At 37.8% G+C, this 26,567-nt stretch overlaps 1 protein-coding gene and 1 long non-coding RNA gene across 4 annotated transcripts in view; one reads left to right on the top strand and one right to left on the bottom strand.

The window, feature by feature from the left end:
• SPATA5 (spermatogenesis associated 5) overlaps positions 1-26,567 on the top strand; it is a 310,845-nt gene that overhangs the window by 273,192 nt on the left and 11,086 nt on the right. The window lies entirely within an intron of this gene.
• Positions 25,061-25,274, bottom strand: LOC116560849. Its single transcript, XR_004273170.1, has 2 exons — positions 25,203-25,274; positions 25,061-25,127 (listed from the first exon to the last, which is right to left on the bottom strand). It is a non-coding gene; the product is annotated as an uncharacterized LOC116560849 (long non-coding RNA).

Genomic DNA, 26,567 nt, shown 5'->3' with positions numbered 1-26,567 from the left:
TTGAATTGTACCAAAAAGCTTTTTCTGAGTCTATTGACATAATCGTGTTTTTGTTTTTAGTTCTGTTTATAGAATAAATTACATTGTTTGATTTATATATGCTGAACCAAACTTTCATCCCAGGGATAAAGCCTGCTTGATCATGGTGGATTTGCTTTTTCATGTGCTACTGGATTCAGTTTGCTAGTATTTTGTTGAGGATTTTTGTATTGATTTTCGTCAAGTATATTGGCCTGAAGTTTTATTTTTTTGTTGTGTTTCTGCCAGGTTTGGGTATCACGTTGATGCTGGCCTAATAGAATGAGCTGGGGAGGGATTCATCCTCCCTAATTTCTTGGAATAGTGTCATTAAGAATGGTACCAGCTCTGCTTTATACATCTGGTAGAATTCTGTCTGGTCCTGGACTTTACTTGGTTGGTAGGCTTTTTTATTACTGCTTTAAATTTGGAACTTGTTATTGGTCTATTCAGGGATTCAATTTCTTAGGTTCAGTCTTGGGAAGTTGTATTTGTCTAGGAATTTATCAATTTATTCTAGAGCTTCTACTTTGTATGCATAGAGGTCTTCACAGTATTCTCTATGGGATTCTTATATTTCTGTGGGGTCAGTGGTAATGTTCTCTTTGTCATTTCTAATTGTGTTTATTTGGATCTTCTTTCTTTTTATTAGTCTAGCTAGGGTCTATCTGTATTATTAATGTTTTCAAAGAACCAACTCCCGGATTCATTGACCTTTTGTATGGTTTTTCACGTCTCAGTTTCCTTCAGTTCAGCTCTGATTTTGGTGATTTCTTGTCTTCTGCAACCTTTGGGGTTTGTTTGCTCTTGATACTCTAGTTCCTCTAGTTGTGACAGGAGGTTGTTAATTTGAAGTCTTGCTAACTTTCTGATGTGAGCTTTTCATACTGTAAACTTTCCTCTCAACACTGCCTTAGCTGTGTCCCAGAGATTCTGGTATGTTTTGTCTTCGTTCTCATTAGTTTAAAGAATTTCTTGATTTCTGCCCTAATTTTATCATTTACACAAAAGTTACTTGGGAGCAGGTTGTTTAATTTCCATCTAATTATATGGTTTGAGCAATTTTCTTAATATAGATTTCTGTTTTTTTGTCTTTTGCCTTAATTTTCATTTATGAAAATATAAAAATATAAATATAAAGCATGTGATAAATACATGAAGTACAGTACTGATGCTTTTTCTTCAGTATGTACATTCCAGAAATTAGTTACATTTACACATTAGAGTGAGTCATGTGCTGAGCCTTTAAGAGGAAATTTTAAACCTTCATCTGTATATTTCTGATGTAAATGGCAGCATGTATCTTTTGGACACTGTAATAGAATTTACGACCATGTCAAATCTGAAATGTTTTAATTTTTCTCCTACTGTGAGTTTGCTTTATCTCTTTGTAAAGGAAGAGTTTCTTTTAAAGGGTTTTATAGAACTAATGTATATAAAATATACATACAAGTTGGAAGTATAGCAAAGAGATAAACAACTCAGTTTCTGAAATAAGTAAAAGCTAAATTTGAATTCCATCTCTGCCATTTACTAACTCTATGACTCTGGAAAGTTTATAATGGTATAGTAGTTATAATAGTACTTTGTTCCTATGGTCATTGTGAAGATTAAATTATATCATCCATAGAAAGCACTTGTACATATCATGAACCAAGGATTATAGCTAATCCAATTTTTCAGTTCACTGGAGAAAAATGGAAGTGATTATCCAATGTAGATGTCAGCACATACTGAAGAGTTCAAAACATGAGAGTTGTAATTATCATTGCTATTACCAGTAGATCATCAATAAGTAGAAGTTAACTGATCAGTTAGCTCAAATTGAGCAATCAATATATGAGTTACTGGAAAGCAATATTTTTAAAGGTTTATTACAGTATAAAATAATACAGCTAAGGGATTGGGAATAAATGTGCATACATTTACATAAGAACAAGTATTTAACTCCAATATCTTTTAATTAGGTTATTTTGAATTTATGATAGAGTCATACATACTGCAGAGGACGCTATCACATGCAATGCTAACTAATATTTTCTTATCAGGTTTAGTGTGCAGGTTCTTCAGGTGGAAAAAGCATAGGCAGTGGCATTTAGTAGACCTGAGTTCCAATCCTAGCTCTGCCATTTATCAGCTGTATTATACTGAGTAATTTAGTGAACCTGTCTGAGACTCTGTAAAACAGCAGTAGTAATACTTAACTTTCGTAAGCATTGTGAAGATTGGAAATAATTTATAGGATACTTCGTAGATAATAGCTATTGTTATTCTATCACTACTATTTTTTAATTAATAGATTATGTACTACCACCATTTTAATTGATAAAGTTATATTCTTTTATAAATAAATACTAGTTTTCTATCCCTGCTGTAATAAGTTGCCATACACACAGTAGCTTAAAACAACATGAATTTATTATCTTACAGTTCTGGAAGCCAGAAATCTGACAAAGGTCTTAATGAACTAAGATTAAGAGGTCCTCAGGGCTGGTACTCCTTTATGGAGCCTTTTAGGAACAATCCATTTCTTTGCCTTTTTCAGCTTTCTGAGGCCCCCTGCATTCCTTGGTTCATGGCCTTTTCCTCCATCTCCAAAGCTATCAGCCTAGTATCTTCAGGTATCCTTCTGTTTCTGACCTATGCATCCCTGTTCCATATTTAAAGGATGTTTCTGATTACATTTGACATATCCAGATAATCCAGGATAATCTCCCTATTTTAGGGTCAGATGATTAGCAATCTTCCATGTGTAACCCTAATTTCCCCTTGACATGTAATACAACATATTCACGGTTCTAGGGATTAGGAGGTGGACACCTTTGGGGTGGGCATTATTCTGCCTACTACAATAATCAAAAAAAGCGTAGTATTTTGTTGCATAGTATTGTATTTACCTTAATAGTCATGAGAAACTAGCAATTACACATCAGCTGGTACCATAAATTTTCAGATATTAGCATTTTTAGTTTTCATTTTTGTTTGTTTGTTTTGAGATGGAGTCTCACTCTGTCACCCAGGCTGGAGTGCAGTGGTGTGATCTCAGCTCACTGCAACCAAGTAGCTGGGACTACAGGCGCACGCCAGCACACCCGGCTAATTTTTTATTTTTAGTAGAGACAGGGTGTCACCACGTTGGCCAGGCTGGTCTTGAACTACTGACCTCAGGTGATGTGCCCACCTCGGCCTCCCAAAGTGCTGGGATTATGGGCATGAGCCACCAAGCCCAGCCTGGTTTTTTTTGTTTGTTTTTTTAATGTTATTTTGATATCTTGGTTAAAAGTACTATCATTGTGGAAATTTACATTTTTGGCCACTACAGCCATATTGTGTTTTTTATTTAAATTGATATATTTGAAGCTCTAAAGATACAATTGCATGAATATATGTGGGCAGATTTTTGAACTATTTTGTGAATAAAGGGAAGAAGGGTAGGGATCAAATGTTTTTCATCGGTTTTTAGGAGTAATTACAAAACTAGCAGGAAAATATGTCTCCCTTCTAAGGTGAAAGGTACCCAAATATTTGTCTCCAATATTAGAAAGCAAATGGCCTGCAAAAATTCTCAAAGATATGTGAATCATGTTCTTTTATAACACTGGATAAAGGGGAAAAAAAGTGACATTTGAGGTGTTACACCTGAGGTAAACATCACAATCCAGAGAGTAGCTGATCTTTAGACCTACAGGCCGCCAGTGAGGTGTTGTCAGATGTTGGAGTTTAGGCATAGACAAAAGCACTGGGAAGAGAACAGTGCCACTGGCCACTCACTTCACTTCCTGGCCTCAGTTTTCTCATACCTATGTTGTGGACTATGTGGGTTGCTAATTAAGACCCTATGTACCTTTGATGTTCTTTAAAGCAGAAGAAAGAAATTTAAACAAATGAATGACACTAAAAACAGAACGGAAACCACCAAGATGTCCTTCAACAGGTGAATGGATAAATAAAATGTGGTAAATCCAGACAATGGAATATTACTCAGTGCTAAAAAGAAAATGAGCAATAAGGCCGAGACAATACATGGAAGAACCTTAAATGTATATGACTAAATGGAAGTAGCCAATCCAAAAAGGCTACATACTCTATAATTTCAAGTATATGACAGTCTAGAAAAAACAAAACTATGGAGACAGTAAAAAAGATCAGTAGTTGCCAGGGATTAGGGGAAGGGAGGGATTAATAGAGAGAGTACTGAAGATTTTTAGGACAGTGCAACTACTGTATTGACTACAATGGTGGATACATCTCACTGTACACTTGACAATGTAACAATATGGATTCATCACTCATAACAAATGTACCACTCTGATGTGAGTTATTGAGTACAGTGGGCAGGCTGTGTGTGTGTGAGGGCAAAGAGTATCTGGGAACTCTGTACTTTATGGCCAGTTTTACTGTGAACCTAAAACTACCCTAAAAATTAAGTCTATTAAAAAAATAAACGGGGTGGGAAGAAATGGAAGGGGAGAAAATAAAAAGGCTACTCACTGAGCCTTTCCTCATCTCCACTGCTTGTTTCACACACTTGGCCTTTCCATTCTCTGTAGTTTTTCCTCTCCTCCAACCATAGCCACTTTCATGTGGTTAGTTAAAACAGCTTTCTCACTCCAGTGGATTGCTAGAAATAGTACTATGCAGCAGACCACCACAGGATAGATCATTGTTGAAAGAACAAATATATAATATTGCTTATATAGAGAGATATATTTTTATATAAGCAATATTATAATTGAGGATTATGTTCCTGACCAAGAACTTGCCATCAATTTTTAAAGTGTCCTCTAAGTTCTCTAAAACAAGCATGTTTGTCTTTCATATTGGGTTGGGAGAATCTGCTGTATGATCCAAATAATATACTCAACACATTAACCAGGATCCAGGATACCAGGAGTGATTAGACCATAAAAATCCAACTCTGGAAGTATCAATTCGTGTTTGGATAGTGTATTTCTTTTTAAACCTTCCTTAGATCGTTATTACCCTGTCTGGGTCAACTAGGCCACATAGCCACCCCTGTGCCCATAGAGACAGGGCTCTATGACTGGCTTATCAAAGAGTTGGCATAGCTGATGGGCAGTTCCCTGAAGAATAAGTTCATTTGTTCAAAGAACTAAGAAGTCCTGATATTTAAAATTTAAAAAAAAAAAAAAAAAAAAAAAAAAAAAAAAAAAAAAAAAAAAAAAGGTCAAGGGAAAGAAAGAGCAGGGGAGGGGGGCGGATAAGAAAAGAAGATAAGGAAGGGGAAAAAAAAGGAAAGATGGGGAGGAAATGCCATGTTTCCTATATCAAGGTTGTATCAAGCCCATTAAGACACCTACCAGGGTGTTTTACAAGATTTTCTTTGACACAGAAGGGTAAAGTCAGTGTTTGTTCTCTATCCGAACACTTAATGCATGAAAATGATTTTGCTTCACAGAAACTATGAACATAAATGCCTTGTACTTTTATATTTTGTCCCTGGAAATCTAGGTCAAATGCTCCATAAAGTTTCTGGATGCTATCTGTAAAGCATATGTTCCACCAGGAAGTCTTTCCATATACACTCTGGTTTTCATGGAGACAATGATGGAAACTTATGTATAATTTCAGACTAGCATTGTGTTGCAAATGATGTTTATAAATATTAAATTCTGATGGAATAATATTTTTAAGTCATTCTTAACCCCTGAATGATGCTGCATGTTAATGATTAGATAGTGTTTGAATTCAAAGTCTTTCACAACATAAACTCTGATTTCATACTAGTATAAGTATCCTGGTAGGACAAAAAAAAAAAGGAGAGAGAGAGAGAGATGTTTGTCTTTCTTATAGGGTTAGGGAGAATCTGCTACGTGTTACAAATAAATGTTTTCTAGCATTACCATCTTGTTGTTAAGATAATGCAAAAAGAACAGCAATTTTTCTTACCTAGAATCCCAAATTTGAGTCAAGGCCAATATCATAATGTTCCATGTAATGGGGAGTTAACTGCCTAAATCAGGGATCATTAAACTACAGTTTGAGGATTAAATATGGCCCACAAACTGTTTTTGTAAAGCCCACAAGCTAAGAATGATTTTACCTTTTTAAGTGATTGAAGAAAAATCAAAAGAAGAATAATACTTCATGACACATTAAAAATGTATGAAATTCTAATTCCAGTGTCCATAAAGTTTTTATTGGAACACAGCCAGACCCATTCATTTACATATTACCCATGGCTGCTTCCATACTACAAGGGCAGATTTGAGTAGTTCCAGGAGGAACTGTGTTCTCCACAAGACCAAAACACTTGCTCTCTGGCCCTTTACAGCATGTTTGTGCACCCCTGATGTAAATAATTGTTTCACCATCTTCCCATCTCCCCACCAACACACACAGTCTTCCTATCATCTCTCTCTCCTTCCTTCCCTTCCTCTCTTCCTCTTCATACACACATACCTCATTTTGAATTTGGCAGTTATGATTACCTACAGTAAAGGGTAAGCGGAAATACATTTTAATTTTCCTTTGGCGAGTCCTCCGTGACTGCTTTCCCTTTCCTCTATTGCCTTTATATGGAATTTCTGAGGGCTATGCCCTTTTCCCAACATATTTTGTTTTTAAGGTGGGGGTTAGATCTTGGTACATTTTTTTTACTTCCATGGAAAGTTCTGTGTTAGTATGTGGTCCCATTTTTAACCTATTTGCGGACACCCCCGATTATCTAAAATCACTTTCACATGGGGCTGAGGTTAAGCTTTATTTCTTTTGGCATGTCCCTGCCACAGCAGACACTTCCTCTTTGCCTTGAAAGGACAAAACGATGTTCAGCTGTCTGGGCTTAGGCCCAATATTTGATTTATACATTATTTAATTTCCTCCTGAAAATTGGAAGCAGGACTTTCAGGAATGGAAGTCAGTATTTTTCATTTGTTTTAGAATACTTTTAGGTCTAATATAATCATCAGTGGTAGATGTCAGCATGACTAGGGGGTGACTTAAGGTAAAGCAAATAAAATGTGAATACAAAGGAAAATTATTTGACAATGGAGAAGTTCTGAAGTTTTTGAATAATCATTATTGTATATGTTATTAGATTTGGGGAGTACTGCATTTTGGGGCACGTGTCTTCACTTTATCCATTGAAGGAAAGACCTCTATTATGTTATAGTTGCAATTGTTGGGGAACTAGAAGTTTGAGGAAAACGTAATGTAACCCTTCCAGTAATTTTACAGAGGATTTTTGGATTCTCTGTGAGCTGCTACTGCATTTATCTTCACAATTAAGTTCATACGAATGCCAGGATGTGAATGCCAAAATAGTTTGAGATTTTAATAGCAGTGAACTCAGGAAATTAAAATTAACTCTGGAAATACTATTTCATGTTTTACAACCACTTTTGGATAGTGTGTTCCTTTTTAAACCTTCCTTAGATCATTGTTACTCTTGGGTTACAACCTGTCTCCTTTTTACCACCAAAGTTCTTAAAAGTCTGGCACACCTACTGCCTCCGCTTCCTCACGCCTAATTCACTTTTCAAACCCTGGCAGTCTGGGCTCTCCCTCTCTGTACACACGGCTAAGCTGACCTCACTATTTCCTTCTTTCCAACTTAATAACCAGCTCTAAGTCCTCAGCTTCCCTCACCTTTTTGCTCCGTCTGCCAGAATTCATATCCTCTTCCTAAAGCCCTCTTCCAGTTTTCATGTGGGACTATCCTAATTTCCTCTACTTCTTCCTCTCTTTTATAGACCCACCCCCTAGTGTGGAGCTGGGCTCAATTGTCCCCCAGGTCTGCTTCTTGGACCTCTTTTCTCCCATCATTCTTATCCTTTCCCTTCTCATTTTTTCTCATTACCTGAGACACTTCAGGAGAACTCAGAAGGCTACAAAGAGCATAGTTTGAAAACCACCGTGGTCCTGTCAGACTACTTTTGAGTCCTTAATACAGCCCACCCTATGCCACCTGTGTGCCTTCACATGAGTGCGTATTCCATGGAGTGCCTTGCCACCAACACCACCAGCTACATGTCTTCACATTATTTTAAAGCTTATTCCTAAAGGATCTACTCTTTGATGTTACCAGGCTCCCGGCAGATGGTTTCCCTCCCTCATCTGAGCTATGGTAGGTAAAGAAGAGGTACTAGAGTCAGACAGGTAGGGATTTAAATATGGACCCACCACTTACCTGTGTGTGACGTTGGAAAAATTTACCTAAAGGCTTTCAAATCAGTTAGTTCATTTATAAATTGGGGGTTGGATAGATTGTTGGATAGATTCGATAACTTATGTGAAGGCATAGAATACTTGGACATCAGTGGTGGTGGAGGTGGTAGTGCTAATAGTGCTATTATCACCATCTTCAATATAATTATTTCCACACCAGCATTTTGTTTCTCATATGTCAGTTACATCACTGTACTTCTAAAATAGGCATTTATACAATTGTCTTGTTCTCATTTCAGAATTTCAGACTCCTTGAGGTTTTCTTTATATTTCCCTGTTCCCCTAGAGCATAGAACAAGGACCTAAGCATAGATTTTCCTAAGTGAATTGAGTTGCATAGAATAGCCCTTCTCTCCTAAGATGCCAGATGTAGGTGATGGGGAGGAAGGCAGCAAATCACACCGCCACGTGTGTACCTGTGCAACAATCTTGCATGTTATTCACATGTACCCCCAAACCTAAAATGCAATAAATAAATGGAAAAAAAAAATAGCCCCTCTCCCCTAAAAGAAAATACTGACTACACAGTGTTCTTAAGGGTCAGAGCTGGTAAGTTTGTAGCTGTCTCTTCATATTTTAATCAAACATTAGCACATTAAAAAAAATTTTTTTGTTTCATTTTGTCACACTGAAGCTTGAAACTAAATAGCCTTAAAATTATTGCATTTTAATTTCTCCAAGACTTAATGACTTACATATTTAAAAATAGGTGGTCTGAATTAATCATTTTTAAAAATCTGCTTTTGTATTTGATACATAAATTATATCAGTACTAAAATATTTAAAGATAAATTAATAGTCAAACATTAAATTGCTTTGGATTTTATACATTTGATTTTGTGTCCATCTTATTTATTTTATGCTTTTTGATTTTGTAAAATCAACACCAACTGCAAAGTTTTTTTAGTTTAAATAACCAGCAGTTTTTCGTTTTACATGCTTTTACTTATAAAATCTTTATCCTCTATCTCTCAACGTTTTTCTGGAAAACAGATTTTTCTGCTTCTGGGAAACATCACTTTTTCACAAATCACACATTGACCTGGTTATAATAACCTATAACCACTTTGTTTGTTGCTCTGAGGGCCAGACTTACAGATTAAGTTCTGCTGTGGATTTTTAAATGCCAAAGTAGGGAAGGAGGGGTTGTGCTATTGCAGTCTGAACTTCTCTGATAGGGAGTAGCAAAGCAGAAAGGCCTTTAAAAAAAAAAGTATACATTCACATGGAGTCCTTCTAAATAAGTACAGCACCCCAAAGTCACTAAAATTACTCCCGAAATCAGACATTTATCAGTCAGAAAGGCTTTATGGATCATTAGTTTTGCGGTGCTCCATATTTGGTGGTGCTCTTGCAGCTTTGAACCAGACAAGCTCACCTAAGTTAAAGACACCTCTGCCAGAGGGCCCCTAGACAGTTGCTCAGGGTACTGATGGGGTCAGAAAAAGGAGGATGTGGTCAAAAGAGTAAATTGAGTCCACACTTTGAATACTTTCAGGAACTACTTGCAACCACTCAGGAATATAAACTAGTATCACAGCCAAGGGCTTTATTTAACATTCCACTTAGTTATAATCTCTACCTAATCTCTACTCTTGTTATTTGGTTACTAGCTATTTAGTGTAGGCCCATTTTTGTGGAAGGCTGGCCAAGAGCACACTTCAACTCAGTAGTAATCAAAGCCAGCTCTACTGAACCTAGATGAACACATGAGCATACAAATTTTGTGGTTCTGAAGTTTGTGGGGGTATTTTTTAGTTTTTGGTAAGTCTTCATCTGCCTAAGCAGTATATACAATGTAAAGTTTAATATGACACCTATAAGGCATATAAATTCCACATTTGGTCAAAAACCAACTTGTTAAGACAGAAGTCCTAAATTGGTTATCATTAAGTCAAATATTTTATGCTCTTCATATATTTTCCTTCTTTCTTTCATTGTTCTTTTTCATTCTTTCATATATTTCTTGACCACATACTATGTGGCAGATAAGGTTCTAGGCACTAGCATAAAATTAACAAAGAAAATAAAGAAGTCTATTGTGTGAGAGGCAACAGACCATCAACAAAATAAAATATACTAAGTGGCAATAAGAGAGGAGGAGCAAAATAAAGCAGGGAAGGAGAATGGGATTACAGGGAGGGCTGCAGGTTTTAATAGGGTGGCCATGGAAAATCTTGCTGAAAAGTGACATTTCTGTAAAGACTTGAGGGGAGTCAACTATGCAGTAAGTCCACATACTCTGAACACAACTGTTCTTTGCAGATTCAAGAACAGCCAGGAAGCCAGTGTCGCTGGAGTAAAGAGAGTGTGAGGGGGTTCTAGAACCCAACTGAAGAAAGTGCGAGTGGGTCATTAGTGTCACATGCTGCTAATAGATCAAATAGATTGAGAACTGAGGACTGACCATTGGATGAATGATGTGACAGAACAATTCAGTGGGGGAGTATCAGAAGTGTCATTTGAATGGGTTTGAATGAGAATGGGAAGAGAGGAAATGGAAAATGGAAGATAAAGACAAATCTTCCAAAGAATGTTGCTAATGGAGTGAAACCAGATACGGAGACAAGGAAGGGACTAGATTACATCTATAAGAGGAGAGATTACCACATGTTTTTATGGTGGTGGTAAAGTTTGACTCAGGTAAAAGGAAATGGAACCCCATGCGTAAATAGAAGGATTGATCTTTGCAGCACAGGTGCTTCACCTACTGAATCAGGAAAGAAAGTCACGTATGTAGGTACAAGTAAAGGGAAAGGGGTAGACTCAATGGTGATAGCATGTTGAAAGTTCTTTTCTGCCATGAACAAACTTTCTTTCCAGGGCTTAAATAACATCTGCAACATATGTTCTCGTATGGTCATTTGCTCACTATCTCTAGAGCAATCTTATATTTGGCCAGCTTATAAATTGTTAATATATTTCTTCCTCTTATTGAACAAAAACTTTTCTTCTACAACATTGATCCTAGTTCTGCTTCCCATAACCTCCCAAGATGGATAGTTCTAATTTTTCTATAGGAGAGCCTTTCAATGACTAGAGGGCTGATGTGGTTTCTCAAGGCCAACCTCATTGCTGCTGGTTCTCACACCTTGCCCTTCAGTGTTTCTGCTAGCATGTGGTTTCAGCCCTTTTTTCACATTCAGACACTTCATCTAACGGGGCCCAGGGCATTTAATCAGTTTCATTTGCTAATCAGGCCTCATTTGTCCTGGCCTTTGGTACCTGTTTTTCTCCCAGGCTTTTTTCCACATATTTAGTGTTTCTCACGAATATTAACATTGAACCAGCTTGCCATTAAGATTTATTTATTTATTTCAGTACCTTTAGGAGTATAAGTGGTTTTTGGTTACATGGATGAATTGTATAGTGATGAAGTCTGGGCTTTTAGTACCCATCACCCGAATAATGTACTTTGTACCCAGTAGGTAATTTTTCATTCCTTATCCCCACTCCCACCCTACCCACTTTTGAGTCTTCATACCACTCCATATACCTTTGTGTACCCATAGCTTAGCTCCCACTTAAACATGTGAGAAATGCAATATTTGGTTTTCTATTCCTGAGCTACTTCACTTAGGATAATGGCCTCCAGTTCCATCCAAGTTGCTGTCAGAGACATTACTTTGTTATTTTTTCTGGCTGGGTAGTATTTCATGGTGTGTGTGTGTGTGTGTGTGTGTGTGTGTGTATATATCACATTTTCTCCATCCACTTACTGGTTGATGGGCACTTAGGTTGATTCCATACCCTTGTGATTGTGAACTGTACTGTACATATACATGCAGATGTCTCTTTTATATAATGACTTACTTTCCTTTAGGTAGATACCTAGTAGTGGGATTGAAGGATCAAATAGTAGTTCTACCTTTAGTTCTTTGAGAAATCTCCATACTGTTTTCCATAGAGGTTGTATGAATTTACCTTCTCACCACTACTGTATAAGCATTCCTTTTTCTCTGCATCCTCATTAACATCTGTTGTGTTTCTATTTTTGTTTTTTGTCTTTTTAATAACAGCTATTCTGACTGGGGTAAGATGATACCTCATTGTGGTTTTAATTTTGAGTTCTCTGATAAATGGTGCTGCTGAGCATTTTTTCATATGGTTGAAGTTCCAGGGTACATGTATATGATGTGCAGGTTTGTTACATAGGCAAACATGTGCCATGGTGGTTTGCTGCACCTACCAACCCATCACCTAAGTATAATGCCCAGTATGCATTAGCTATGTATCCTGATGCTCTCTCTCCCTGCCCCCCAAGAGGCCTACTTTTCAATGGGGTTATTTGTTGCTGCCGTTGAGTTGTTTGAATTCTTCATAAATTCTAGATATCAGTCCTCTATCAGAGGCATAGTTTGACAATATTTTCTCCCATTCTTCAGGATGTCTGTTCACTCTCTTGATTATTTCTTTTGCTGTGCAGAAGCATTTTAGTTTTGTTGCTTGTGCTTTTGAGGTCTAGGTCATGAATTCTTGGCCTAGACCAATGTCCAGCAATATTCCTTAGGTTTTCTTCTAGTATTTTTATAGTTTCCCAGGTCTTACATTTAAGTCTTTGGTCCATCTTGAGTTCATTTTTGTATATGGTGAGAGATAAGGGTCCAATTTTATTCTCCTGTGTATAGCAATCCGGTTTTCTCAGTACCGTTTATTGAAAGAGGTGTTCCCTTCTCCAGTGTGTGTTTTTTGTCAAGTTCATCAACGATTATTGGCTATAGATATGTATTAGTCCATTTTCACACTGCTGATAAAGACATACTGGAGACTGGGCAATTTACAAAAGAAAGAGGTTTAATTAGACTCAGAGTTCCACGTGGCGGGGGAGGCCTCACAATTGTGGCGGAAGACAAGGAGGAGCAAGTCACATCTTACAGGAGTGGCAGCAGGCAAAAAGAGAGCTTATGCAGGGAAACTCCTGTTTTTAAAACCACCACATCTTGTGAGACTCATTCACTATCACAAGAACAGCACAGGAAAGACCCACCCCCATAATTCAGTCACGTCCCACCAGGTTCCTCCCACAACACAGGGAAATTGTGGGAGTTAAAAATCAAGATGAGATTTGGTTGGGGACACAGCCAAAATCATATCAAGATATGTGGCTTATTTTTGAGTTCTCTATTCTGTTTCATTGATCTGTTTTTATGCTAATGCTGTGTTGTTTTGGTTACAATATCCTTGAGGTCCGATAATATGATGCCTCCAGGTTTGTTCTTTTTGCTTAGGATTGCTTTGGCTATTTGGGCTCATTTTTGGTTCCATCAGAATTTTAGGATTGCTCTTTCTGATTCTATGAAAAATGATGGGGGTATTTTGACAGGGATTGCACTGAATCTGTAGATTGCTTGGGAAGTACGGTCATTTCCACAATAATGATTTTTCCAATCCATGAGTATGTGATTTTCCCCCCATCTGTTTGTGTCATTATGATTTCTTACATCAGTGTCTTATAGTTCTCCTTGTAGAGGTCTTTCACCTCTTTGGTTAAGTATATTACTAGGTGTTGTGGGTTTTTTTTTTTTTTTTTTTGCACCTATTGTAAATAGGATTCTATTATCAATTTAATTCTCAGCTTGGCTGTTATTGGTGTATAGCAGTGTTACTAATTTGTGTACGTTGATTTTGTAACCTGAGACTTTACTGGATTTATTTATTAAATATAGGAGTCTTCTGGAGGAATCTATAGGATTTTCTAGGTATCAGATCATATCATTGGCAAACAGAGATAATTTGACTTCCTCTTTTCCAATTTGGATGTCCTTTATTTCTTTCTCTTGCTTGATTGCTCTTACTAGGACTTCCAATACTGTGTTGAATAAAAATGGTGAAAGTGGCTATCCTTATCTTTTTCTGGTTCCTAGGGGGAATGTTTTCATTTAATTCAGTCAATCCATTCAGTGTGGTATTGGCTGTAGATTTGCCATGTGTGGCATTTATTATTTTCAGGTATATTCCTTCTCTGCCTAGTTTGTTGAGGGTTTTTATCAAAAGGGATGCTGGGTTTTATTGAATGCATTTTCTGTGTCTATTGAGATGATATGGTTTTGTTTTTAATTCTGTTTATATGGTAAATTGCATTCATTGACTTGCCTATATTGAACCATTCTTGTATTCCTGGAATGAGACCCACTTGATCATGGTGAATTATCTTTTGATGTGCTATTGGATTTCCTTTGCTAGTATCTTACTGAGGATTTTTGCATCTACATTTATCAGGAATATTGGTTTGTAGTTGTTCTTGTTATGTCCTTTGCTGGCTGTGGTGTCAAAGTAATACTGGCTTTGTATTATAGAATGAGTTAGGGAGGATTCCCTCTTTCTCATTCTTTTGGAATAATTTCATTAGAATTGGTAGCAGTTATTCTTTGAATGTCTGAATTTGGCTTTGAATTCATCTGGTCTTGGCCTTTTTTGTTATCGTTGGGAGACTTTCAAATTATGTATTCAGTTTCACTGCTTGTTACTGGTCTGTTTGAAATTTCTGTTTCTTCTTGATTCAAGTTTGGTGCATTGTATGTTTCCAGTAATTTATCAATTTCCTCTAGATTTTCTTGTGTGTATAGGGGTGTTCACAGTGATCTTTGTACTTCTGTAATATCAGTTGTAATGACTCCATTTTCATTTCTAAATGAGCTTATTTGAATCTCCCTTCTTCTTGGTTAATCTAGCTAGTGATCTATCAATTTTGTTTATATTTTCAAAGAAACGGCCTTTCATTTGATTGATTCCTTATATTGTTTTGTTTATTTTTTCTATCAGTTTTATTTAGTTCTGCTCTCATCTTTGCTATGTCTTTTCTTCTGCTGTGTTTGAGTTTGGTTTGTTCTTGTTTCTTTAGTTCCTTGAGGTGTGATGTTAGCTTGTTAATTTCTAATCTTCCTGTCTTTTTAGTCACTTAATTCCTCTTAGCATTGCTTTTGCTGCATCCCAAAGATTTTGATAATGTCCCTATTATATTCATTTCAAAATTTTTCATCTTGATTTCATTGTCGACCCAAGGATCATTCAGGAGCAGATTCTTTAATTCCCATGTCTACATCTATACAGTTTTGAGAGTTCTTCTTAGACTAGGTTTCTAGTTTTATTCCTCTGTGGTCTGAGAAGATATTTGATATGATTTTGATTTTTAAAAGAAATTATTGAGACATTTGTGGAATATCATATGATCTGTTTTTAAAATCTTCCACATGCTGATGAGAAAAACGTACATTCTTCAGTTTGGGGGTAGAATATTATATAAATATCTATTAGGTCCATTTGTTTTCGAGTCCATTTTTAAGTCTGGTGTTTCTTTGTGGACTTTCTGCCTCAGTGGTCTGTCTACTGCTGTCAGTGGAGTGTTGAAGTCCCCCACTAGTATTGTATTGCTCTTTGTCTTTTCTTAGGTCTAGTAGTATTTGTTTTATGAATCTGGGAGCCCTGGAGTTAGATGCATGTTTATTTAGGTTTGTTATATCTTCTTGTGGAACTGATCCCTTTATCATTATGTAATGACCCTCTTTGGGTTTTTTGTTTGTTTGTTTTCGTTTTGTTTTTACTTTTGTTGATTTAAACTGTTTCATCTGATATAAGAATGGCTATTCCTGCTTGCTTTTGGTTTCATTTGTGTGGAATATTTTTTTCATCCCCTTACCTTGAGTCTGTAAGAATCTTTATGAGTTAGGTAGGTCCCTTGAAGACAGGAGATATTTGGCTTGGGTTTCTTTATCCATTCTGCTAATCAGTATCTTTTAAGTGGGGCATTTAGACCCACTATTTAGCCCCATGTTCAACATTAATATTGATATATGAGGTACAGTTCTAGTGATCATTTTTATTATTAACTAGTTGTTTTGTTTTCTTCATTATGTTACTGTTTTATAAGCTCTGAATTTTATGTTTTCAGGTGTTTTCATACTGGTGCATATTGACCTTTCATTTTGAAATTTAGAACTCCTTTTAGCATCTCTTGTAGGGCGGGTCAAGTGGTGACAAGGTCCTCATCATTTGATTGTCTAGGAAGACCATTTCTCTCTCACAAAAATTACTTTTGCAGGATACAGAAAACTTGGCTCCCCATGGGAGAAGCTCCAGCTATGTCTGCAGTCATGGGTTGACAGTTATTCTGTTTTTGAGGAAATTAAAGATAGGACACCAATCACTTCTGGCTTATAAGGTTTCTGCTGAGAAATCTCCTGTTAGTCAGATAGATTTTCCTTTACCTTTCCTTTCAGGTTATCTGATGCTTTTGTCTCACTGCTCTTAGAATTCCTTCATTCACATTTGACATTAGATAGTCTGATGACTATATGCTTTGGTGATGTCCTTTTTGCAATGAATCTCCCAGGAGTTCTCTGGGCTTCTTGTATTTGGGTGTCTAAGCAAGACCAGGAAAGTTTCCCTCAATTATTCCCTCAAATACGTTTTCTGAATGATTTGCTTTTTCTTCTCTCTCAGGAAGATGCGTGATTCTTAGGTTTGGATGTTTTGTATAATCTCATATTTCTTGAAGACTTTGTTCATTTCTTTTAATTCTTGTTTCATTATTTTTTTCTGATTTGGTTGATTCAAAAGCTTTGTCTTCAGGCTCTGACATTCTTTCTTCTCCTTCGTCTAGTCTAGTTTCCAAACTTTGCATTGCATTTTGTAATTCCCAAAATATGTCCTTCATTTTTAGAAGTTCTGGTTTTTCTTCAAAATATATCTCTTTGAAAAACTTTCCCTTCATATTCTAAATTGTTATTGTGATTTCTTTTTGTTGGTTTTCAATTTTTCTCTTGGATCTCATTGAGCAACTTAATAGACAGCATTTTGAATTTTTTTTAATCTGGAATTTCAGAGATTTTGTTTTGGTCTGGATCCATTGCTGGGAGGTTAGTGAGATCTTTGAAGGGTATTGTAGAACTCTGTTTTTTCATATTGCCAGAATTATTTTTCTGGTTCCTTATCATTTGGGCAGACAATTTTTTCTTACTATATTTGAATTTATTCTTTATTCTACTGGGTTAAAAAAATTCCCCCTGAGGATATGACTTTAATGTGTGTGATTTATAGTCACCTACCTTAGGCTCTAAGTGGTTTCAGTGGCAAAGACTCTACGAATTCCTTGGTTTTAAAACATCTTTGTTCAGTGGCTTTCTCAAATGCTGGTTGTAGTAGCAGTGTGCTGGGTGTGTGAACAGCTTCACTGTCTTGTGGGGCTGGAATGGCAGAGGTCCCATGAAGCTTGCCCCATTCCCCGGTGATGTGCACTTTTTAATTTTTTTCCCAGAATATTTTTCACCGAGTTGAACAGTTCAGCTGTCAGACCATTAGGAGGTACCCACAGGTAAAAAAACAAACAAACAACAAACAAACAAACAAAAAAACCAGCTGTAGCTTAAGCAGATGGATATATGCAAAGCCCCAGCGGTGAACAGAAGTCCCAGCCTTGACAGAAGCAACCAGGGGAGCACTCCATGAAAGGCACTGAGGTCTTTGCAGGAGAAAGGAAGAGAGCTACCTCAGCTCCTCTTCCAGACCAGCACAGAAACGATCTACCTTCCTGTCACACTCCTGTCCTGATGTTCTGGATATTCAGATCAGACAAGGCACTTCTGTGGATCTGCAGAAATGCTGACATTCATGTAGAGAGGGATTGTGACCCTACACCAAAGTGCTCCAGAGAGGCCATCTATAGGTGCACCCATGCCAAGCTCCTGTGGAGAAGGCCCAGCTGCGTCTGCAGTGATAGGTGAAGGGTAGAAGAAGTCTCCTTCTCTAGGTCCTTCATGAGCACTGAGGCTATCAAACTGCTGGGGTAGAACCACAGTGTTTCACCACTTAGCCCACCACTGTATCTGTGCCTCTGCTGAAGGAAACTTCCCACAGGCAGACAGTTCTAGGACTCAAAGCCTGCATGCTAATTTCTTTTGTCCCACAGGGTGCTCCCTTGATGTGGTACCCTTTTCCTTCCCCTAGTAGTGGCAATCCCTTAGGATCAGACTGCTGTAAATCCTGCTCCTTCTCTAGGTATAGCCACCCTTTGTGGGCTACCACAATCCAGGCTGGTGATGGGGAATGTCTGCAAGGGATTAAATGATGTGAAGAGACAAGGGTTGAAGGATCCTGAGCAGAACAAAGTCCCACAACCTGTGTGCACCAATATGGCAACTGCTACTACAGCTCAGGCTTAGGGAAAGAGGGAAAGGACACTGTGTAAACAATGCAGTGTCCTCAAGAAGTCCCCAAATGACAGTCCACTCCTGTACTTTCACAAGGGCAGACACTCTGCCTGATGTCTGCCACAAGATGCCAGCAGTCTGCTGCAAGACCTAGAGATGCTGAGAGTACTCACTCCCACCTACCCTTTCCAAAGACTTCAAGCCTCTCAGGGTTTGACCTCTGCCAGCTTCTTGCTACTTTATTTTGTGTGTGTGTGTCATAGATTCTTCCAGTGAACTCTGTGATAGGCTCCAGCACTCTCCCTTTAACACTCAGTTTGGGCTGTGATTACTCACCTTTAACTTTGGTTCTTCCTTCAGAGGAGAATTGGTCACCCCTGTCTCTTATCAGCCAGCTGGCTCTGATGCCACAGGCTGTGGACAGGTCTGCAGGATGTGCAGTGGCTTAGGTTCCACTCGTAGTTTTAGAGGGGAATAATGTTGGGCGTAGCTGAACTGAACTGACTTGTCTTCTGGTCTCCCAGCAGCAGATGCAAGCACCAGCTCTGATGAGGGTGGCAGGGGAGTAACACAGACTCTGTAAGATTTCTTTCGTTATAAATAGCCCTAGTGTGGCTCAGTGAGTAAGAACTCAGTGAACATAGTTATCAAATGCCAGCTATGGAAGTAATGTACTGGGAACATGAACAGGCTCACCACTAAGTTTTTATCTAATGTGTTTATCCTTAGAGTGAGGCAAAGGACAAAGTACAACCATTAGAATCCCTTCCAAACCTATTCTTTACCCATTAGTTAACCCCATCTAGACAAGATTGTAATTTTTAAGCATTCACATGATCCCACATAAATCAACATCAAATCCAGGAGACTTGGTCAGATTAAGTGATATGAGGAAAAGAAAAAGCGACATACTACCACTGCGTTGAAGCCAATATGACTAGGAGTATAGTGTATCACTGAAACTGTGTTAGTAGGGCAGGCAATTTTCTTTTTTTTTTTTCTCTTTTTTTAATTATACTTTAAGTTCTGGGGTACATGTGCAGATTGTGCGGGATTGTTAGCCATGGTGGTTTGCCGCATCCATCCCCCTGTCATCTACATTAGGTAGTTCTCCTAATGTTACCTCTCCTCAATCCCCCACCCACGACTTTCCCTTCCCTAGCTCCCCCATCACCCAACAGGCCCTGGTGTGTGATGTTCACCTCCCTGTGTCCATGTGTCCTCATTGTTCAACACCCACTTATGAGTGAGAACATGTGGTGTTTGGTTTTCTGTTCTTGTGTCAGTTTGCTGAGAATGATGGTTTCCAGCTTCATCCATATCCCTGCAAAGGAAATGAACTCATCCATTTTTATGACTGCATAGTACTCCATGGTGTATATGTGCCACATTTTCGTTATCCAGTCTATCCTTGATGGGCATTTGGATTGGTTTCAAGTCTTTGCTATTGTAAATAGTACTGCAATGAACATACGTGTGCATGTGTTTTTATAATAGAACGATTTATAATCCTTTGGGTATACACCCAGTAATGGGATTGCTGGGTAAAATGGTATTTCTATTTCTAGATTATTGAGGAATCGCCATATTGTCTTCCACAATGGTTGAACTAATTTACACCCCCAACAACAGTGTAAAAGTATTCCTATTTCTCCACATCCTCTCCAGCATCTGTTGTCTCCTGATTTTTTAATGATCGCCATTCTAACTGGCATGAGATGATATCTCAATGTGGCTTTAATTTACATTTCTCTAATGACCAGTGATGAAGAGCTTTTTTTCATATGTTTGTTGGTGGCATAAATGTCTTCTTTTGAAAAGTGTCTGTTCATATCCTTTGCAAACTTTTTGATGGGTTTGTTTGTTTGTTTCTTGTAAATTTGTTTAAGTTCTCTGTAGATTCTGGATATTAGCCGTTTGTCAGATGGATAACTTGCAAAAATTTTTTTCCCATTCTGTTGGTTTCTGGTTCACTCTAATGACAGTTTCTTTTGCTGCGTGGAAGCTCTTAAGTTTAATTAGATCTCATTTGTCTGTTTTGGCTTTGTTGCCATTGCTTTTGATGTTTTAGTCTAGAACTTGCCTATGCCTGTGTCCTGAATGGTATTACCTAGGTTTTCTTCTAGGGTTTTTATTGAGTTAGGGCTTATGTTTAAACCTTTATTTATTTATTTATTTTTTTGAGACGGAGTTTCACTCATGCTACCCAGGCTGGAGTGCAATGGCACGATCTCGGCTCACCGCAACCTCCGCCTTCTGGGTTCAGGCAATTCTTCTGCCTCAGCCTCCTGCGTAGCTGGGATTACAGGCATGCGCCACCATGCCCAGCTAATGTTTTGTATTTTTAGTAGAGACGGGGTTTCACCATGTTGACCAGGATGGTCTCGATCTCTTGACCTTGTGATCCACCCGCCTCGGCCTCCCAAAGTGCTGGGATTACAGGCTTGAGCCATCGCGCCCGGCCACGTTTAAACCTTTAATCCATCTGGAGTTAATTTTTGTATAAGAGGTCAGGAAAGGGTCCAGTTTCAGCTTTCTGCATATTGCTAGCCAGTTTTCCCAACACCGTTTATTAAATAGGGAATCCTTTTTCTATTGCTTTTTTTTTTTTGTCAGGTTTGTCAAAGATCAGATGGTTGATGTGGCATTGCTTCCGAAGCCTCTGTTCTGTTCCATTGGTCTATATCTCTGTTTTGGTACCAGTATCATGCTATTTTCATTACTGTAGCCTTGTAGTATAGTTTGAAGTCAAGTAATTTGATGCTTCCAGCTTTGTTTTGTTTTTTGTTTTTTAGCTTAGGATTGTCTTGGCTATGCAGGCTCCTTTTTGGTTCCATATGAAGTTTAAGGTGTTTTTTTCCAGTTCTGTGAAGAAGAGCAATGGTAGCTTGATGAGGATAGCATTGAATCTATAAATTACTTTGGGCATTATGGCCATTTTCACGATATTGATTCTTCCTAACCATGAGCATGGAATGTTTTCCCATCTGTTTGTGTCCTCTCCTATTTCCTTGAGCAGTGGTTCGTAGTTCTGCTTGAAGAGATCCTTCATATCCCTTGTTACTTATATTCCTAGAATATTTTATTCTTCTTGTAGCAATTGTGAATGGGAGTTTTCTTATGATTTGGCTCTCTGTCTGTTATTGGTATATAGGAATGCTTGTGATTTTTGCACATTGATTTTGTATCCTGAGACTTCACTGAAGTTGCTTATCAGCTTAAGGACAGTTTGGGCTGAGATGATGGGGTTTTCTAAATATACAATCATGTCATCTGCAAATAGAGACAATTTGACTTCCTCCTTTCCTAATTGAATACCCTTTATTTCTTTTTCTTGCCTGATTGCTCTGGCTAGAACTTCCAATACTATATTGAATAGGAGTGGTGAGAGAGGGCATCCTTGTCTTGTGCCAGATTTCAAAGGGAATGCTTCCAGCTTTTGCCCATTCGGTATGATATTGGCAGTGGGTTTGTCGTAAATAGCTTTTATTATTTTGTGATAGGTTTTATTGACACCTAGTTTATTTAGAGCATAGGAAATGACCTAATTCAATTTGCTCTCATCACAGTGACAACTAGACTGGGCCAATTAGAGACTATGTAGAGTTTTGATTACTGGAACTGAGAAAATGAGGCCTTTCTTGTGAGTGAAGCTGTGAGATATAAAACACAGCAATGTGCCTGGTCATGTGAGGCCAAAGTACAGAGAGAAGCAGAGACAAAAACTATGGAGACAGAATCCCGATGGCATCCCAGCCCCTACTTCCAGCTGGCCCACTGAGGCCCAGCCACACTGCTTTCCTTAAGTTCAGTTTGACCCAATAATATCATTTTAATAAATTCCTCCTTAAGATTTAAATTGCCTTTCCGTCCCTAGCCATTCAGGTCTAATATACAGCAGATGTCACAACTAATTGCATACATTTGTATAAATAGGAGTGGCTGAGGCAGAATTTAGTCTACCTTGCTCAGAGACATTCACAGGGTATAGTGTAAAAACCACTCGAGTCCCCTTTGCTTAGTTACCCTGGTCACATAAAGGTACATAGCCTTAACGTTTTTTCAGGACTTGGGATTTTTCTTAAAGAAAACAAAGAGTGTTCATTCAAAGATTGATATAAAAAATTAATAATTCTGAAGGTAGCCCAAAACTTAATGTAACCTTCCATGGGAACATTTGTTGATGTGTGTGGGGGTTTTAAATTCCATAGATATTATTAAAACAAGCAATCAGAAGAAATATGTTTTAAGATATTTTGTTTCAGCATGTAAAATCTTGTTTTATTATAGAATTCTTTTGTTAAAGGCACAGCTTTGCCAGGTTGCTGCCAGAGTGATAGGATCTTAACAGCCTTGTTAATTTTCAAAGATTCACAAGCGCTAGGCCTTGGAACTACTGACGGTAACATGCACATCACACTTTAGTACAATGCTTAAACTTACACCACATCTTGTGAATTTATATGCATCTGCAAGTGTCTGTGTGTCTGTGTCTGTGTGTGCATGCATGCTTATGGATATAGATATATTTTTTTCAAAGAGAAGAGAGTTGGTAGGAAGTAGGACAGACTTGTGAAGTAATTAGGAATTTCAGGCCGGGCGTGATGGCTGATGCCTGTAATCCCAGCACTTTGGGAGGCTGAGGTGGGCAGATCATGAGGTCAGGGATTCAAGAGCAGCCTGGTTCACATGGTGAAACGCCATCTCTACTAAAAACACAACAGCTAGCTGGGCGTGGTGGCAAACGTCTGTAATCCCAGCTACTTGGGAGACTGAGGCAGGAGAATTGCTTGAACCCAGGAGGCGGAGGTTGCATTGAGCTGAGATTGCCCCACTGCACTCGAGCCGGGAAAAAAAAAAAACCCTCAATCAAAAAAAAAAAAAAAAAAAAAAAAAAAAACAGTTTCTACTGGCTCTCACATTCTTCAGTGTAACTTAAAATGTCTACAAAAGATACCTTGAATACACTGTCCAAATTGGTCGGTTTTATTTCCAGTTAGATGCCAGCATGCTAAAATGGAGATGCTTGTTACCAAGGTATAGCTTGTCTAAGTTTAGCAATTAGACTTCCAAATGAAAAAGTACAGCCTAAAGAGGAAATTCTTGGCATTTGTTTCAATTATCTCCTTTTTATAACATTATAGGGTGCTTTTATGTGTATGTATTATCATTCATAATAGAGAGTACATTGACTCAGACTGCAAAATAGTCTCCATTGTATCATAATCTCCTTGTGTCCAGTTGACTTAAATCTCTGAAAAAGTTCTGCTCGGTTACAAATGTCTACTGGTCTGTTTCCAACGATACTTTTTTTGTTTGTTTTTTTGATGGCTGAAAATCTGAAGAAAGTTCATTTAGTTAAACTGATGATGTAAAGTGTATAAATGTACATACTCAATTTAAGTTACTCAACTTTATGTCTTTAGGTTTTAAAAACTAGATGAATAATCTAAAAATTCACCATTAGTTCTTCAAGTATACCAACTGCTGCATTTCCAATACCAAACCAACCTTATCAAGTGATAATTTAATTACACCTTTTATATGAAATTTTGAAACATGATTTACTCATGATCTACAGGTAGTTTCATCCAACCTTCTTTTTCTACAACTTTTTCCATATCTGTGGCCTGCTATTACAGTCTTTCTCATAATTTTTAGTGTGGCTTAACAAGCAGACAGTTTTAAATTTTTCCTTAGGAGACTTTGGCTTTTTTCAATGCTGAACTGGATACAAACCTTATTCTCTTATTAGCATTCTTGCAAAATAGTATCGGTAATAATAGTTAAGAAAGAACATTTAGGTTGATAATATATTAAATAATAGATGATAATCAGAGAGAAAAAAAATGTGTAGGTATTTTGGTTAAAGTTTTCAAAACCTGAATCATCTTTATTCTCCACCTTGGCCTGAACAAAGAATAACTGTAATGAAAATTTGGCCTATGTGGCTTTTTACACGTATGTGTCATTTCTTTCAGTTACATCACATATATAATTTTTTGTTATTGTTAAAAATGCAACAGCTAGATCTCACTATTGGCTTTCAGATTAGTAAAATCAGAGATTTCCCTTTCTTTGTTTTCTTTTTAGTGGACATGCAGGAAATAGAGTTCAGAGTATACCTCATTGCTTATAAGACAACCACCCATATAATTTTGCAGATAAGGAAACAACTTCTTCAGTGTCTAAATATCCAGTATATAGTGTTGTTATCAAACCTCCAAACCTGTATGCATTTAAATTCACTCACCGGTTAACTGAAATTATGCATAGTTAATACATGCCACTTGTAAAGTCTAATCTTATCTTGGGAGCTTCGATTTTGCATTTCTTAACTAGTGTGCTTAAATTTGCAGTTGTATTACCCTATTTTTAAAAAACATAGATGAAAACAAGACACAGGTCTTTAGGTTTCTCTTCATATCGATAAAGATCTAAACAAGCATTTAGTTATACTCAGGGGCAGCTGTTGACATTTTCTAGGGTACAAGAGAATGATCTACAAAAATAAAACCCACTCACCTCCAGCATGAGCAGCTCCGCTTTGTATTTCCTGTACTCCTCAACTGTGACAATTCCAGCCAAACTGTATTCTGGCCTACATCATCTGTAAAGGGGAAAGCAGGTATTATTATGAAGCATTCAGAGGATTTAAGAAGATTTGAAATATAGTTATGATAGAGCAGTGGTTCCTAACCCTTTTCGGCTTTGGATCCTTTTTAGACTATAAAGTTTTGAACCTCTCTATAGAAAAATAGATAATATGCATACCTGGGTATATGTTTTCATAAGTTTCAGTGTATTCTTAGATCCATCTAGATATCCATAGACTCTAAGAATCTTTACTATATGGCTAACAAACACACAAAACTAGTGAAACACCACTTGAAATAGTATCTAGTTAATATAACAAAGACATACCACTGTCAATAAGTATGACATCCATAAAATAAGTGTAATGTACATAATCATATTTTCTTCTCACTCTCTGTCATGTGCTAATGGTATACTTATTGGTTATTCATGAGGACCTATCTTCACCGCCTCTTAGCTAGCTACATATTGTCAAGTCATTTTTTTCCCTATTTAACACAGATAGCCATTAACACCATGCTGTTTTCTTCAAATGATTTTAGGGATGCCAACCAAATCTGCTGATTAGCCCAGGCCAGCCTACACCAGATTGGAGAATGGGAAAGTAGTAAAAGACGCGCATTCCAGATTAAGACTGGATATAAAGAAACAACAGGCTCTAACAGCTCACACCCACCCCTGCCACATATGCCACGAAAGTACTGAGAGAGTCCAGAATCCTAAACTAGACTACCCAGGTGAACCTACAGAGTTTCACAGGTGGCAGCTTTATGTGTGTATCATTGAGGCAAGATGGGAGGACTGGCAGTAAAGAAATCTGACAGATGAGGAAACATGGGGAATATCAAAACCAGTTTAACACGCTTGTCCACACCTTCCCCCCAGCAGCTTCCTCCCAAGCTCCCAGACCACCAGCAAGGGGGTTCAGATGCTCTAGACTTGGGGAGGAGTGCTAACTTTGCTTGCTTTCTTCTCCCGGGGACATCCCCTACCCTCCCCTCCTCTTTGTCCAGGACCAACCTCAAGCTCTCCCAATACATGAGTTCTTTTAACCAAAGTTTGGTGCCTCCTCCAGAGCTGTCAGCTTTCCAGCCACAGCTTGGTCATCAGCCCCACAAAAGCCCACAAATACAAACCTCAACATAGGATAACTTATTGTGCCTGATACCTTTTTGTCTTTTTAGTCCATAGTAGATAATTGTCCTGACTACAGTTGTCCCAACAGGAGCCACCTCTGTGTGTATGTGAACATGTGTGTATTTTTTTTTTCTAAGGCAAAAACGAGTTTATATCTTTGTTCAAAGATGATCTTAGCCAGAGACCTTTTTTTGGACTAGATTGGTAGGTCACATGATGTGCTAACCTGGTATGTCTGGGAAGTAGAGCAAGACTAAGGCTGCAGGGCCTTTATGGAACTTCTGTGCTAGGAAGGGAGATAGACATTTAACACAAATAACTCCATATCTTGACGATTGCGATATGGCAGAGAAGTACAGGCACCTGTGGTTTTATAAAACTGACCCCAAAACAAACAGGCATGGGGAGGTAGTGAGGTCACCTCTAGGAATGCTTCCCCAGTGGAAACATTTGCACTGAACCTTGAAGATTAGGTATATG

This window comes from Sapajus apella, unplaced genomic scaffold, assembly GCF_009761245.1.
Source record: "Sapajus apella isolate SASKATOON/1434 unplaced genomic scaffold, GSC_monkey_1.0 scaffold27, whole genome shotgun sequence".
Classification (NCBI taxonomy): Eukaryota; Metazoa; Chordata; class Mammalia; order Primates; family Cebidae; genus Sapajus; species Sapajus apella.
This window is presented reverse-complemented; position numbering and strand designations above follow the sequence as displayed.